The sequence below is a fragment of the Dreissena polymorpha genome, chromosome 4 (assembly GCF_020536995.1).
Source record: "Dreissena polymorpha isolate Duluth1 chromosome 4, UMN_Dpol_1.0, whole genome shotgun sequence".
Lineage (NCBI taxonomy): Eukaryota > Metazoa > Mollusca > Bivalvia > Myida > Dreissenidae > Dreissena > Dreissena polymorpha.
Window position 1 is genome coordinate 78573150 of NC_068358.1, and position 17599 is coordinate 78590748.

A 17599-nucleotide genomic window follows, 5' to 3' on the forward strand; every position below is an offset into this window, starting at 1 on the left:
CATGATGGTGAACAAATCCAAACCAAGTCAATAAAAATCTAACAATAATGAAATAGTTATGTCAGACAAACTTTGTGTTTAAAAGCCTAAGTGACCTGTGACCTAGTTTTTTACCAGGCATGACCCATATTCAAACTTGACCTAGACATCATCTAGATACAACTTGTGACCAAGTTTGGTGAAGATCGGATGAAATTTCGGGACACAGACCGACAAAGTGACTTTTATATCGCACCCATTAAATAGGTAAGTGGGTATAATTACGCTTTATATTAATGCTAGCTTGTGTGATGTACTGCCTTTAGATATTGCATTTTTGATACCATTTCGGTAAAAGAACTTAATTAATGAAAAGCTGGTCAGTGACCAAAATTCCATTGAATAAATGAAGAAAAGCCACAATATATAAATAGTCCACAATGGCAACAAATTAGCAGACAACACTAAACAGTATGAAATGAGGGCTAATAGACAAAAACAACAATAACATGAACTGGAGAGTTTCCACCTTGGCATGGACATGGTTGTAGCACAAAAACACACTCACAACAGAGATGTGTTTGTAAGAAAACACAATGCCCCTACTGTGCCGCTTTTTTTATTGACCTTTGACTTGAGGATGACATGACCTTTCACCAAACTCAAAATGTGCAGGTCCATGAGATACGCATGTAATTCAAATATCAAGTTGCTGTTTTCATATTTCAAAGTAGATCAAACGTTTAAGTTTGGTAAAAGTTTGTACACACACAACACCTTGACACGCACACACATACAAAGAAAGACAAGCCAAAAACATATACCCCCGTTCTTCGATCCAGGGGGATAAAAAGCCATTAATGCAAGCATACTAGTCAAAGTCAAATCAGATATGGTCTTACTGTGGCTGCCTGTTAAATTATTCTTTCTTTTAGCCCTCTTAGTTACATATAGCATTTAGTTTTTCAATATCTGTGTATGGAAAATTTAAAGATTTTATTAATGAAATATATACCTTTGAGAGTTCCATGGTACTGGAAGACAACTGATAATATTCCTTGTGGGTCTTCACATCATGTCCCAGATGCTTTGCAAGCAATTTTAGTTCACCATGAGTCATGTCAAGAATCTATAAAGCATGTTAATTCTTGATTATATTCACAAATATGCAGTCATCATTCCAGTTTGCTGCCAATTTAACAAATTTGTTTTGCATCTTCTACAGAAAAGATGTACACAAGAAAGCTTTTATCTGTATAGTTGTAGTCATTATGGTGCTCAAATTCTTGTATCACACCATGCATTTACAGAGTCAAAAATTTTGTAATGTTTTAATTCTGAAAGCCAACACGTGGTTTGGTATTTACATGATCCGCCATTTTGAAAATAGCTACTTCCTGTATATATGCCAAATTTATGTTAAATATAACAATTGGGTCTAACAATTTAAAATCAATTATTGGGTTCTCACAGATAACCATTTTCTGTCATACAAAAGCTGCCAAATCAAAGGTCTCCATAAAAGTTTTTATTATAATTTATTCACAAATGATGGCAAGCAAATTCAAACATAATTACTTATTTCTGTATAAAGCCGAAGTATACATGTATGTATGTATGCCATTAAACTGGAAGAGAATGTAGTATAATTGCTGAAAGTCTAAATAAATATTGTGCCATAATAAAGAAACCTTCAGGTCACAATATCTCATCTGGTACAGGGATATGAAACAAAGACCATAATTCTTAAATGGCTTAAGCAATCCCATATTTGACAACTAGACTTTAGAAGTAATTGTGAACGATTGTACCAGTTGTAAAATAAAAAAATACATACATATAACACCACAACAATTTCTTGATTTAACAGCAAAGTTTAATATAAAATAACAAATCTATGTATCAAAGACTAAAGTAAACAAAAGGACTGCAATGGTCGCTCAAGGTATATTGACAGCAAGTAAGAAATGCTGAACCAATGATTGGCAAATCGCCATGACAAAGTAACCTTGGAACTTTTGAAGAATGTCTTATATGGTACCAGACAATATTTCTGACAATACTCTTATATGAGACTCAACAGTATTCTTCTATGGGACCCAACAATATTACTTATATGAGACCCGCGAAAATTAGTGTAAACATGTTTTATTTCTTATATGGGACCCTACGATGTTTATTACTTGTAAGAGGCCCAACAGATAATAGAAATACCATGGGTCAGACTGGCTGGCTCTTCACTTGGCTCCCTCCTATCATGGGTCAGACTGGCTGGCTCTTCACTTGGCTCCCTCCTATCATGGGTCAGACTGCCTGGCTCTTCACTGTCAGCAGTTGACATGGACTCTGAAAGAACCAAAGTGAAACCTGTAGATTGCATATGATCAGCACAGTCAACACTGGCATGTTGTATCATGAGAGGCTCTGACTCCTGTATAGATTCTAGACTGTGGGTGTCTTCAACAGTTGCCTCAATGACTGTAAAACATATAATGTCAACAGTGGGGTCCTTGTATGTCTATTATCCATTGGTGGTCTTGCTGAAATCTATAGAAAATATATATTGGCTTGGATAACAGAAGGTTTTGCTATTATGTTTACGTGACATGGTTCAGAAAAAAAGGCCATATGAATGTGACAAAAATAAATTGAGTTTTTAAAATGTTCTTAAAGTTCGTTCTTTTCCTATTCAGATAATGTACACGTTTTATATGATCAAATGAAAACTTGTTCAAACCTATAATTTTGAAGAGATGCTGTGTGAACTCTAAAAATGTTTTTATATCAATGCAAACTATTTTGACGATATAATTTTGCAAGAAGTTTTGTCCCGTTGTTTACTACTATACATGTAATATGGCCAATTTGTATTGTTACACGTTCTAAATTAAATGAATTAGCATAGTGATTAAATTTGTGTGATGTTTGTCTAAAATAATTTTTAAACGTCGGAAAATAATGCATATCTTCACAACGTCATTTCTCCGTTATTTGACGTTCACACAAAAGGGGCCTTTTTCAGAAACGCGCCACATATATATAAGTATATAGTCAACAGTTGGGCCTTGATATTATTATCCATTGGTGGGTCTTACTGAAATCTACAGAAAAGTATATTGGACCTTACAACTGAAGTTTTGCTGTTATGTATATCATAAGTTATAGTTTTTGTTTACAGTGTATATTGGTTCCTCTACCCAAACAGTGCACGTATGACCAAGAAAAATTTGACGAGGAGTAATATGTGCACTGGAGGGGTAGAGGAACCCATATACACTGTGACAAAAACTTATAAACAATTTTATAATACTTCAAATTCTTTAAAACAGCCAAAAAATCCTTCATTTAACGGACAAAAATCCCTTTTTGCCATTCAAGATGTTAAAGACAATATCCACATGCCGCAACCCTTAATATGATGAGTAATAGAAGGGTGTCGTTTTTACGTACATATTATACGTGTATAAAAATGTATAACAACGGCAAATGCATTTCTGCAAAATATTTGAATGTCTGTGAACATGCCATAATTAGCTTTATGTTGTATTGTGTCATTGTATTCGTTGTGGATTCAGGGCTTTTTTTTCCTTCTTTGCGATTGGCATGGACGGACATTTCACAATTTGACACGGCCAATTCACAATCCTTTCATGTCCGTGAATATTTACAAAAACGGCCGTTTTAAATCGTGAAAAACGGGACTGTTCGTGCTCAAAACTGTAAAAGAAGAAGAAGAAGATGTTTAAGAAAAAGTTAACGCACGCATGGACACACGACGGACACAGGACCATGACATAAGCCCCGCTGGCCAGATGGAGCTAAAAATAAATATATATTTTTTTTTAGGTGGAATTTTTTGACCAAGAAAGGGGAAACAAACAGCCTAGTTCGGCGTCTGTTATAGAAGGTAAAAAACCCGTTTCTAAAATGGGACCCCAGCAATACTTCTTATAGGACCCAACAATATTTCTTATATGGTACCTGACAATATTTCTTACAATGCTTATTATACATGGGACCCAACAATGTTTCGTATATGGGACCCAACAATACTTCTAATATAGGACCCAACAATATTTCTTATAATACTTCTTATATGGGACTCAACAGTATTTCTTATATGGGACCCAACAATATTACTTATATGAGACCCGAAAATTAGTGTAAACATGTTTATTTCTTATATGGGACCCTACGATGTTTATTACTTGTAAGAGGCCCAACAATTCTTATTACATGTATTTAGGCAGAAATATTGCAATAATAAAGCTTCAAACAAGGATACATCGTAAACAACCTAATAAATAAATATTCTGCCCATTGGGAATTGGCAAAAATGACTTCGCAAACTGGAATCTGAAATTGGAAATTCTGCAATCTGGTACAAAGATGGCGAAGATCACAGCTTAATTGCTTTATTCGTCCATTTAACAGATTTTAATGGCATAGAGGTTAAACGACTTTCGACAGCTCATTGGTGTTAATCTGTTGTGTAATGTCAATAAAGGTGTGAAAAACTCGCAAGTCATGTTTATAACATGTATTCCCTATCAGAGCAGTATGTGTAAGAAAAATAAATGAAATAATCCAGGCAATTTGTTTCATGCTTATGCAGTGCAACTGTTAACAGATATTCACTTTCATTTTAACCCATTATCAGAAAGTACCACTCAAAATGTGCAGCTCCATGAAAAACACATACATGCCAATATGAAGTAGCTTTCTTCAATATAGCAAGTGATTGCAAAATGTTAAAGTTGGCAGAAACAGACCAACAGGGGAAAATCCATATGTCCCCCACTATAGTGAATGGGAACATAAAAAATAAAATGGGCTGGGTGGTGGTGGGGGGGGGGGGGGGAGGGGGGTATAGTGTAAGGGTGTGGTGGTCATTTATAAGGTGGGGGGAGTCTATTGTGGTATGTCAGTTAAGAGTTGTTTTGTCAAATTATCAGTTAAATCTAATCATAAATAAAGATGTTATGGCAATTTTAGCAAAATTAAATAATTTGACCTTGAGAGTCAAGGTCATTCAAAGGTCAAGGTAAAATTCAACTTGCCAGGTACAGTACCCTCATGATAGCATGAAAGTATTTGAAGTTTAGAATCAATAACCTTGATACTTTAGAAGTAAAATGGATCTAAACACAAAATTCACATAACCAAATCTTCAATTTTCTAAGTATAAAGGGCCCATAATTCCGTCAGAATGCCAGTCAGAGTTGCATGACTTTGCCTGCACAGTCCCCTTATGATAGTTAATAAGTGTTGCAAGTATGAAAGCAATAGCTTTGATACTTACGGAATAAAGTGGACCTAAACACAAAACTTAACCAAATTTTCAATTTTCTAAGTATAAAAAGGGCACATAATTCTGTCAAAATGCACGCCAGAGTTATCTAACTTTGCCTGCCCAGTCCCCTCTTGATAGTTAGTAAGTGTACCAAGTTTGAATGCAAAAGCATTGATACTTAATGAGTAAAGTGGACCTAAATCAGGGGGTTTTCAGCACTGTCTGCGCCTCCGGAAAACGGAGGCACTCCCAAAGCAAACGGACCCGATCCCAAACCAAAATATTTAAAAAAAGTCCCAACTTCCAAAAAAAAATTATTTTTTTTCTTTAAAGAATGAAGTGTCTTATAACTTGTGTGACTAACCAGTGTTTGTTTTGGTAAAAAATATCTGCTAAAAGGTTTTGACTGTTCAGTTCTTATCTCAGAGTGTAACTGTAACTAATAAACAAAAATGCAGTACTTGAATAAACGTTGAACACGCCCAATATTGCATCTGTTTATATAAAGAAGACAAAATAACAAATAAAAACAAATTTATTTGTTAAACTACTGAATTATTTAAGCATGATATATTCACTATTTTTTCCCAAATGAGCTGTTTAATCGAAGCAAAATTTCCCCAAATGGCCAATTGTGTCGATAAAAAATTCCCAATTTGGTCAGACTCCTTTTCCCAAAATAGACAGAAAAACCCCTGTAAATGCAAAACTTAATCGGACGCCTACGCCAAGGTGATGACAATAGCTCATAATTTTTTTTCAAAAAATAGATGAGCTAAAAATGAAAAGATGCAAACTAACATGAAAATTAAATCTTAACAAGCAGGCTGTAATGATACCTTTGAATTTGATTTTGCCATTCACTGGATAATTCAAGTATCATATACATGTTTGCCCTAGGTGGCAGACCATTTAAAGCGGGTATATACGATCTTGTCAAATATTTATTAATTAATATAAAATGTGCAAAAAACTTATTATACATATATTTCAAAATAAACTAAAATACAAGTAAAGAAGAGCATTTGTCGGAAAATGCGAAATAAGCAGAATATTTAAAATTGAAATCGAAAAAGCCTGTACAGCCGAATTCGCCAGCATGTATATCATGCATGTAAGATGTGAATCTAAATTTAGTTTAACGGTTCATTTTAAATTCCTGCAGCGATATTGATTCATACGACACACGAACACTTACTTAAAAGACGAATGCATCGGTTATTGTAGGAAAATATGTACGAATTATCTTCGTCACAATCAGCTTGGTGCGCAAGTTTGCATTTGCTGCATTTTATGAAATTCGTCTTAAATGTATCATTTTTCTTGCATATTGCGTGTTATTATAGCATATTTGTTTCAATATATTACAATTTAACGCATTTAAAAATCGAATATACCCGCTTAAAGTTATGTTGCTTTTTTCCTAAGAGATGTACATGAATATGTGTGCCAACTATCATTTGCATACTTTTGACAGTATTGAAATTATCATAACTATTTATCAGCCTTGAAAAAAACTGACAACCATGATGCGAAGTTGGCCATAAAAACTTATTTTCTTTGAACGTTCTGCTAAATTGTATTTCACAAGATTGGCTTACTCAATAATTAGACAATTTAAACAAGAATATTTACCTACTTACTTCCCAATATTACCATTCAAAGTATCATTACATCCATTAAAAACTGTGAACTAAACATACCATTGGCTTTCTTTTCCTACAAATTATTGCAAAAGTAACTTAATATTGATTTTATAAAAGGTACCAGATAACACAAGACTAAACAAAAGGTCCAACAAGATGTGTTTGTGAAACACAATGTCCCCCTATATGACGTTTGACCTTGAAGGATGACCTTGACCCTTCACCACTCAAAATGTGCAGCTTCATGAGATACACATGCATGCCAAATATGAAGTTGCTATCTTCAATATAGCAAAAGTTATTGCAAAATGTAAAAGTTGGCGCAAACCAACCAGCAGACCAACCAACCAACCAACAGACCAACAGACAGGGCAAAAACAATATGTCCCCCACTACTATAGTGGGGGACATAAAAAAGCCCAATATTGCTCAACAGCTATAATAAAGATTGCTGAACTCTTATTGATTTGTGGGGTTGATTAACTTGGAACATAAGATGAATCTGATAGCTCATTAATTTTTGTAAAAGATGTGATCTCCAAGGAAGGAGCAAATTTTAACCAAAGGGGCATTATTTAAACAATCCTGATAGTGGACCAATTAGAGACGCTAGATACCAAATACAAATGTATAAATGCTCTTTCCTTTTTGTTACAGGGAAAAAATAAGAATGTGGCGTCTCATCAGGATCCAAACTGTTTGCTATTCTAATAATATTCTATGAAAAAAACTCGAAGAAAATGCTAATTTTTGAAATTCAGCAGATGAATTAGAGCAGGAGACACATTTCCCAGCATGCAAAGGGTTAACAGCTGTTTTTGAGGATACAATTATGTTAGCGAAAAGCCATAAGCTGTTTGATGACAAAAGTTATGTTAGTAGTTTGACATCCATTCATGTGTGCTTCTTCATGATAATGGCATCATCTATTTATTAAATATGATGTATATGATATAACTAACCTTCCATGGTAGATCAGACACACTATAGTCATAAAGAAGCTCCTCTCCTGTCTGAATGTCTCTTTGAGCAAATAAGCATAGGTATGGTTTTTGTGTGTTCATTTTCAGCACAAAATAATTGTAGATGTCACTATCTATTAATGTAGGAAAGTCCATTAAGTCACTACTCAAAAATACGTAATAGCCAATATGGCGGCGCCCTTATTATCGATTCTGGGATTGTCTATATTGCGGAGGATACTGGCAGTGGTCAATGTATAGTGATTGAGCATGCCTGTATTTACGTCATCGTCCAAGATGGTGGCAAGCAGAAAAGAAATTACGATGAACGGCAAAATGATAAATAACATTCGAATTAACAACGGATACCATATGGTTATAAGGAAATAATTTAATGGGTGTGTCAATTAACCCTCAAGACTAATTTTGAGATTAAAACAACACATATTTAGTAGAAATCTGCACAGTGAATGTGTGTCACTGAAACCAGTGTTAGAAAATTGCAGTTCAGTCTACTAGCAATACATTTTAATTATATGGGTCTCAACATTAGTCATTAAGTGTAAACATGTCTACTTCTAATAAAGGGCCAGGCCCAACAATTTTCATTACTTATATGGATACCTAAAGTGTTAATTATACATTTAATGTTAATTAAATTATAAGGGACCCTAGAATGTCAACTTGTATCTTTTATGTTGGACCCAACGATGCTTTTTACGTATATGGGACCCAACAATGTTTCTTATATGAGATCAAACAATATTTCTTACAATACTTTTTATATATGGGACCCAACAATGTTTCTTATATGGGACCCAACAATACTTCTTATATAGGACCCAACAATATTTCTTATATAATATGGTACCTGACAATATTTCTTGCAAAATTTCTTAAATATGGGACCCAACAATGTTTCTTATACGGGACCCAACAATACTTCTTATATAGGACCCAGCAATATTTCTTATATGGTACCTGACAATATACCTTATATGGGACCCCACAATATTACTTATATGGGACCCAACAGTATTTCATATATGAGACTCAACAATATGACTTATATGAAATCTGAAAATTAGTGTCAACATGTTTATTTCTTATATGGGACCCTATAATTTTTATAACTGATAAGAGGCCCAACAATGTTTATAACATGTATTTTGGCAGAGGAAGAAGTATTGCAATATTGCAATATCATCTGTTTACCACCACTGTTTCCCTTTGAAAGAAAGGAAGTATCTGAAGAGAAGGGGAATGGGAAGCTTGGTATTAGTTTATAGCCGTGTGGATACATAATTATGGCTGAATGTTACTGCTTCTGTTACTGATTATCATAAAAGCTTTAAAGCAACAATCAATATTCCATTAAAAATTTCCTCTGTATTTTGGCAAAGAAATATTAATCTTAGTCTTTTACAGATGACACAGAGGGAAAGTTTTGAAAAAAAATCGGTTAAAAAATAATACAATATAAAGAAGTGAAACTCCAGCTGCTGGAGCAGTATTGAATTTTCATTAAAAACAATTAGTAGGTCCTTTATTTAAGGCAAGTGACCGATTGCCCAAACAGTACAAAACAGCACAATACAGCACAATACAAACCAACATAAACACAAAATATGAATAAAGCTGGGGTCACCGCCTTGGAACGGTCAATGCAAAGCATTGGGGGTTTAAACCTGGTTATAGAGCGCTCAACCTCACACTTGGCCCAGCAATATTCATAATACATTTAAGTGTAAATAAAATTTAACGTCATAGCATTGTTACTCAAGTTAAACAATAATAAAAGGGAATTAAAACGCATTCAATTTAATTGCTATTTAATTACTCAATTGCATTGAAGATACAAGAGTAACAGAATTACAACTTTTTGACGAACGATCAAATAAAACTATTAACAATTGTCAACTACATTCCTTCTTTATAGAAAAGATTTGAGAATACAGAATCATAGAGTTAATATCTCAGATAATCATCGCGCAAATACAGGAAGAAGCAGCAATAATGGGTGTAAAAATTCCATATTACATAGCTTGGTTGTTTATGTGACTGCTAAACAAATTACAAGGCATTTTTCCTGAACAATTCCAGGGAACAGTTAAGCATTTGAAACTTGAAATGTTTTATTTTATTCATAAACCCATGTGGGACAGACAGACACAGTGATTGCAGTATAGCTCCAATCACTTGTGGTAGGGGAAAGCCATATAAAAAGCTACAGCTTTTAAGTGGAGCAAATAATGGTTATTACATGTAATTAACCTTCGGTTTATGACAATTTATTGCAATTTTTCCCCAAAAGTGCCCGTCACATGGTATTTTCCCCTTTTGAAAGGTAAGGCCGTATCCCAGAGTCAATTGTTTGTTTGCTTAAAGGATTTGATGCCCATTTTATTTGTTCAAACATATAAAGGCAAAAACATGTAGTGCCAGCTGAAATTGAAATTAACAAACAAGATTAAATGACTTAAGGTCAAGGCTACAAAGAGGAATCTTAAATGATGCACAGTACCAACTCCAGGGATTTTCTTAACTCTTTCAGTGCTGGAACCGAATTTTGAAGGCCTTTGCAAACAGTTTGGATCCAGATGAGACGCCACAGAATGTGGCGTCTCATCAGGATCCAAACTGTTTGCTATTCTTATAGTATTCTTTGAAAAAATTCAAAGAAAACGCTAATTTGAGAAATTCAGCAGACAACATTTTAGCAGACGACAAATTTCCCAGCATGCAAAGGTTTAAGAACTTGACTTCCACTTGCACAGATCCTAGGCCCAAGCGTTCTTGAGTTATCATCCGGAAACCACCTGGTGGACGGACCGACAGACCGACATGTGCAAAGCAATATACCCCCTCTTCTTTGAAGGGGGGCATAAAAATCAGTTACTTGTTTTATTTCTGCATAAACAAACTGTTGAGTGAAACATCTATCAGACATGAAAATCATGCAAGATTAATACATGGCTCTATATCTAACATAAATGATATTTAAATTTTCATAATATTTAATGATTAATCAAATAACTGTAGAGAATGAAATTTTGAAAGGCCTTATTACTCACTTAATGTCATAAAGACTAGTCACTTTAGGGAGAAGTTCTGCAAAATCTCAAACAGAAGAAGGAATAACGTTGGTCCAGTTCTTTAAGATTAATATTAAATTGTGTTTTGGAAACAGTCAATCTTTAGAAAATTGAAAACAGTTTAGACAAATGATCGTTGTTGGCAATGTTATTGAAACGACCATACTATTGACTGCTAGCCGCTGACAATCGAACTGGACGGGGCTTTATAATCAATAATCGAGGTGACTGCCAACAGCTGTTGTGTTGGAATGTATTTGAAACTCTGACCTTTGGGCAAAAGAATTTGGTTGAATTTAGATTGATCAGGTTTAATGCCTTCTTGAACCCAAATTAAGGTCATTTTGCAAGTGGTCAGGACATGAACCAGCTTTCCTACTTCTTGTGACCAGTATTAGCCAACCACAAGTGACCCACTTCTTCCCAACTTGATTCAGAGGTTGGGGAAGAATGACCTACAAATACAATGTTACAATGTTCGGGAACCAATCTCTATGAAGAAACTTTATCCTACCCCCAGATTCAAACCTAAAAATTGACAGTCTGGCGCTCTATCAACTGAGCCATCAACTCAGCTAGCTGGGCAGGCCCAAAACATTTTGGATTAAAAAAATCAATGCACAGAAAGCAGAAAGCATACTTCATTTTTAGCATATGATCATATAACCGGACATTACCTAACTTTTGGTTCCTAAACATCAGTAAATTACAGACTGCGCATTGCGATAAATAGTTGATATTTTAGATGATATTTAATATATAGCATCTTCAAGGTCTGTTCTTTAAAACGCACTGATTGAGTCGTAATGGGAAAGACTCTTTGTCAAACATTTCGGTATGTTTTGCTGACATTTATATACAATTTTGTTGATTTCTGTCTCGTTTCCAAATCGAGGTTAAACATTGTTCGCGGCCACATGCTAGTATAACTATGTTGGCAAGCAAGAAGTTTAAGCATTAATTTTAAGGCCATTTAGTAGTCCTGCCTGCAAAAGTCCATTTCAGTTTTGATTCGTGTTTAAAGATTTTGCAGCACCTTAAATGAAATAAAGAATAAGGACAATAACAGATCAAGCGTGATAATATGCGTATTGCTAATATATTATATTAAAATATATGAAAATCTTGTTGATTCTTACAATAAATGACATCAATCTTATAGTTTTATTTATGATCCATGTTTAATATCGATGATTATATATGATTCAAATAATTTCATGGTTTTTAACACGCCCATATCTTTCTGATCTATTTAGGATTTTCATCAGATATTTCACACAAGAATACAAGATCACATATAGAAAACAATCAATAACAATAACAAAAACATGAATATTATTTATAACTGGCAATATAACTTGGTCCTTGTAAACAACAAAGTTCATGTTTCGACAGTTTAAATAATATGTTAAATGCCCCCCTCCTTGAGTGGTTTTGATCATGTGATCCGTTATAGCTACAACTGATCCGTTAATGCATGAATTCTGCGGCGAAAAAAAGGTAACACAAATACATTTTGGATTTGACAAGGCGGACAGTCGCTCCAACATTATTTTGCCAACCCGGCTAACATCTATAATTAACAGACAATTAAATTTGCCAACTTGTTAACAGAAAGCCAATTTAACATGAGCGGATCAATGTGATTTTAATAAATCAATTTACTTATTAAGAAACTATGTTACAGTTGGTCGATTCTTTAAATGTAATTTAGCAATCTGTGAAAACAATATGTATATATTGTAATGTCAATATTACGCCAATAATTTACTACCAACATGGAACTTCTAACAAACAAACGCAGTCAGTCTGTGCTATGCTTAGAGGGTCACTCGTACTCAAAGAAGCACATGTCTAAGTCAACCATATGATGGTTATGCAGTAAATCGAACATGTCTGTACAGTCGAATTTGCCTGCATGTTGCATTTTATGAATTTCGTCTTCAATGTATAATTTTTCTGGTATAACATTCTATCAATATATAACAATTTAATTCTTTGCTATTATATAAATATAATCGGTGATAAAACGCGTAAGAAAGAAGACGGTGAGCCACTGACAGACACAAAAGACCTTTTGTTTGGATGTTTTTTCGTTTGTGTATTTTGTGTATATATATGTTTATAAATGTCATATAAATGTCATATCATAAAAACAAATGAAATTAAGAACAACATATTTGCGGTTTTTATGTTTATCCCATTCGCAAAATGGCACTTACATGTATTCCAATAAATGTAATGTAGGAAATGTAATGTTTTGAATTGGCTAACTGTCAACAAGTTGGCAAAATTAATTGTCGGTTAATTATAGGTGTAAGTCTTTGATAGGCATATAGAACGTTTTGCCGTTGAATAAAAATAATGTAGGAGCGACTGTCCGGGTTGACAAAATAATGTAGAAGCGATTGTCCGAGTTGGCAAAATAATATAGGAGCTACTGTCCGCCCTATCAAAACATTGTAGGAGCGAATGTCCGCCCTGTCAAATTTAGCGTTAGCTAAAGAAACTTCAGCGTACAGTTTATATAGTATTGACATATCTGTACGCTGAAGTCAACCCTGTATCGAAAGTCAACCAGAGTGGTGACAGATTTATGTCACGCTATAAATCAAAGACAGTATGTTTTCTTGGATACATTCCTTCATATATTGGTGAATGAATATAAATTACTGCATCGGGGCATATTTTAAGATTCAAATGTTTCAAATGCATCTTACAATAGATGAAAATAACTCTCATCAGCCTGAAAGTCATAATTTTGCACCATTGTCGCTTTGTCATGTGACGAGTTTTCATTTGGATACTTTCGGATCGACCTTGACATTTTTTGCTGGAATTGTAAACATTACTTTCGTTTTCTGAAATCTATTATTTGTGATTAACAAGTTACGTCTGGTGGATTTAAACACTGATTTCAAAGTGAATTTGGTAATTTTGAATATTTTGTACATTGATTTTGTATTTACACTACAATTTGTTTACAAAACAAGCAAGAATAATTATAAAAAAAAACGGGAAATGTCTTTCTGAATTTGTAAACAATTGAGCACATGGTTTGTTACTAAAAATAGAAATAACATCATATGACCGTGAAATCTCGGGAGATTCGCATTTCAATCATGTGTGTCACGTCACTGTTTTTCTCGATAGACCAGTTGAATGTTATTGTTTACATTCGGGATTTTCCGCGCATGCGCACTGGCTGGTTGGCAAAAAACACTGGTTACAGTAACGTAAAACATGTATACATGTCGTTTGTTTAGTCAATAAAACGATACAAAAATCCGAAATAAACATAAAAACTCTTAAATAATAGTGCAAAAATATAATATTTAGTACCAATAAATGTATTTTCATAAATATAATTACCTCTGTATAAAAATACATATTAATAATATTAATACATCAGACTAAAAACTGGCAATCCAACAAAACAAAACAATAAATATTCTTTCATATTTTTTGTGATTGTAAGATTTTGGTAAATTATATTTCAAAGATAATAACACATACATTAATTTGATTATAATTATAAGTGGTGCAGATATTGTTATTGTTCATAAGCGAACGAAGGTGCAAGAGGGGCATTTAATCAATTATAAAACGAAGCCCTAAAAGCGGAATACATTACAATTAATAAACATTGTAGTAATTTTATTTTACATGGAATGAATTACCGTTTCGTTTCCATCGAATGACAATATCATAAAGTTTAGCATACATATGAAAAACAAGAACTGCATATTAAGCAAATTAAACTGTCTTTGCATGCACTCTCTTTACTGGTGGTAAGGAGTGATAACAATCTAGCATTTTATGATAAATATATCTATATATTAATTTATTTTACGCAAGTATTTTTTACCCTTTTGTTGTTTGCTTGTTTTCATGTCATTTCATACACTACAGAAACGTACAATCTTAACATGAATAGCCGAGTTTACATTTGCCGGTACTCGTTAAATACGTTAATTGTGTAGCAATGAAATTGCACAATATTTTTAATTTATAGTTATTAACACTCTATTATTATGATTAAACAGGCTAATATATACATACACTAATTCCTGTTAATCCATTTCGGACAAATATCTTCATTTTTTAATATGTTCAAATATTTTATTAAAGCAACTGTTTCGTATTTTGGCTTTACAATTTTGCTTAGATGATCGCTCAATATGCCAAGAGATGACATGGAGGTATCATAAATGATGTTTAATGACCAGACACTTGTATGCCACATGTGGTTTATGCAGTGGCCAAGAATAGGTCCCTGGATTTATCACACCATGTGTTCTTTGTAATTGTTTGGACAGTATCCGATCATAACGAGATAATCGCTTTATGATGAACAAAAGTGCAATAAAACACCGGGTTAAAAACGCTGAAACAAAGAGTGTCAAAATTGGTGTGAATAATTAAATAAAAACAATTACATTTATCAAGAGAATTTATTTAATGTGTAACAAGGCAAGTTTTTACAGGCATGTTCAAATCAGTTACTATATGTTGCGTACATAAAGTCGATCTATTTGCTGTTTGTTTACATCCTTATTTTTGTTCGTTCATTAAATTTGTTTTATTCTGAAAAAATTTCAATATCAGAGAATTTTTTATCTAAAAAATGGTCGCGAAGATGTGCCAAGTAGAGATTTTTATGGTAACTGCATACCGTGCTCGTATATTGTGTTCCACTCCAGATTTCGTTTATAGTAAAAACAAATAATAACAACAATATAATCGTTCCAAAAATGCATTTCCTTGCACGCTTATGTTTAATTCAGACATAGTTAGTAAAATTATATTTGATATAGTGCATGATTATCAATAAAAACGATTATTATTTCAACTTTCTCTATAAGCGCTTATATGAATTTCACCTCTTTTTGCCAACCAGTGGGCGGAGTGTAATATTTGCAGGTGCGCGTGACTTCACTCGTCAACTGGTCTATATGTTAGAGCAGAAAAGATAAATGTTAAATGTTTAAGATAGTATTTTGTAAAAAAACATATCAGTTAAATGTGAAAAATGTCAATCTTTCCAATAAAGACATAAAGTAGCTGATTTGGGCCAATAACTGCTTTTACAAGCTGTTTTGGAGCGGTCTTTGTTAACTGTCAACTTTTCGTATATTCCTGGTTGACTTTCCTACTGGGGTTGGTCCATAACTTTAATGTTGCGCCATTCAAAATTCATAGAAAGCGAATTTTAAAGTTATTGAAGCCAGAACTAATTTAGCGTAGGAGCGATTGTTTGTGGGAGCGTTTGTCTGGAAACCTTATCAAACTGATGTAAAAGAAGTCTTAAACCATTTATTGCTTTTCCCCAGAACAACTTTATTACGCTACTGATCCGGTAATAGTAACATGACTGTACCACTAAGGCTAGTCCAACTGTCTTGTGTGGTTAAAGATTCTGTTCTTTTATAATTTATTTCCCCAGTCTAACCATTGCAGTCAGCCTAAAACATATATTGAACTTGTATCGCATGGAAATGATCTGATGCTACAATCATGCTTGCTTTCATGAATGTCACTATATCTGCATTAAATGCAGATTATAGGTTACATTTGTTTGTTTGCGGTAACAAGGTTGTCACCTAAATTCGTGCCACGGCTTTACATGTTTGAAATATGTTTTCATTGTCAGCAAACGTTTCAGAAACTGTGTCCTTATTATTGGTTGCAGTTTCAGTTTAAATTCAGTCATTTGCAGAATAATTTTAATAACCAAAAATATAAATAAACCTAATAAATATTATCGCCACTTACCTTTTTAAGTTTAACCGCGAAAATTGGCAATTTATATTACAGAGTTGTCGGGCGCCGAGTTGTCGTTCGTTGCTATGCTGGTTCCCGGTAAATCACTGCGCCGAGGTTGGTCAATCTCATACGCAGTGGCCTCCCTTATTCTAGAAAAAGACATTAATGATTGGCGAATGCCCAAGGGAAGTAACTGCTGTGTGGAGTTTGACCTAATGTGTGCTAATGGGAGATATAGGCCCGACAATTCGAGTAAAATTACACATGCAAATTTGAATTTAAAAATAGTCATGAGTATGTTAAGCAGCCTTTTTTTAAGTGGGTCTTCAACTGTCGGGTCCAAGTGCCCGATAATCGACTTTGGGACCCGACAATCGACTAAAGACCCAACAATACGGCCGTAAAATGGACGTTTGACCCACCATTTTACCCAATCTGAAACTATATATATATATATATATATATATATATATATATATATATATATATGTATATATATATATATTTGTGTCGCACTTGTTTATGCATTTAACATTTCGTATTAATCTCGGTAGCTTTTTGTACTTCTGTTGTGTATACCGCATGCAGTGGGATTGTACCGGATTCACTAAATTTATGTGAAAAGAACCAAGTCTAATGTATTCATACACGATTTGGAAGACTCAGAGGGTTGACAGTAGCGATTTTCTGTCCATAACTTAAGATTCACGAGGTCTTAAAAGAAAAGTGTGCCTTGGTGTATTCGAAAAATTCCGTGAGGTGGCACAAGCATCAGTGTTTAAAGCAATTTAACATTTCATAAAATTATGCAACTGTATTGACATTTTATGCATAATGTGTATGATTCTAGAGAGGCCA

General features: G+C 33.7%; 1 long non-coding RNA gene across 1 annotated transcript; it reads right to left on the reverse strand.

Moving 5' to 3' along the window:
• Positions 1-992: 992 nt before the first annotated feature.
• On the reverse strand, positions 993-17183 carry LOC127879999 (uncharacterized). Its single transcript, XR_008049375.1, has 3 exons — positions 16751-17183; positions 2194-2325; positions 993-1108 (listed from the first exon to the last, which is right to left on the reverse strand). It is a non-coding gene; the product is annotated as an uncharacterized LOC127879999 (long non-coding RNA).
• Between the last annotated feature and the right edge of the window lie 416 nt (positions 17184-17599).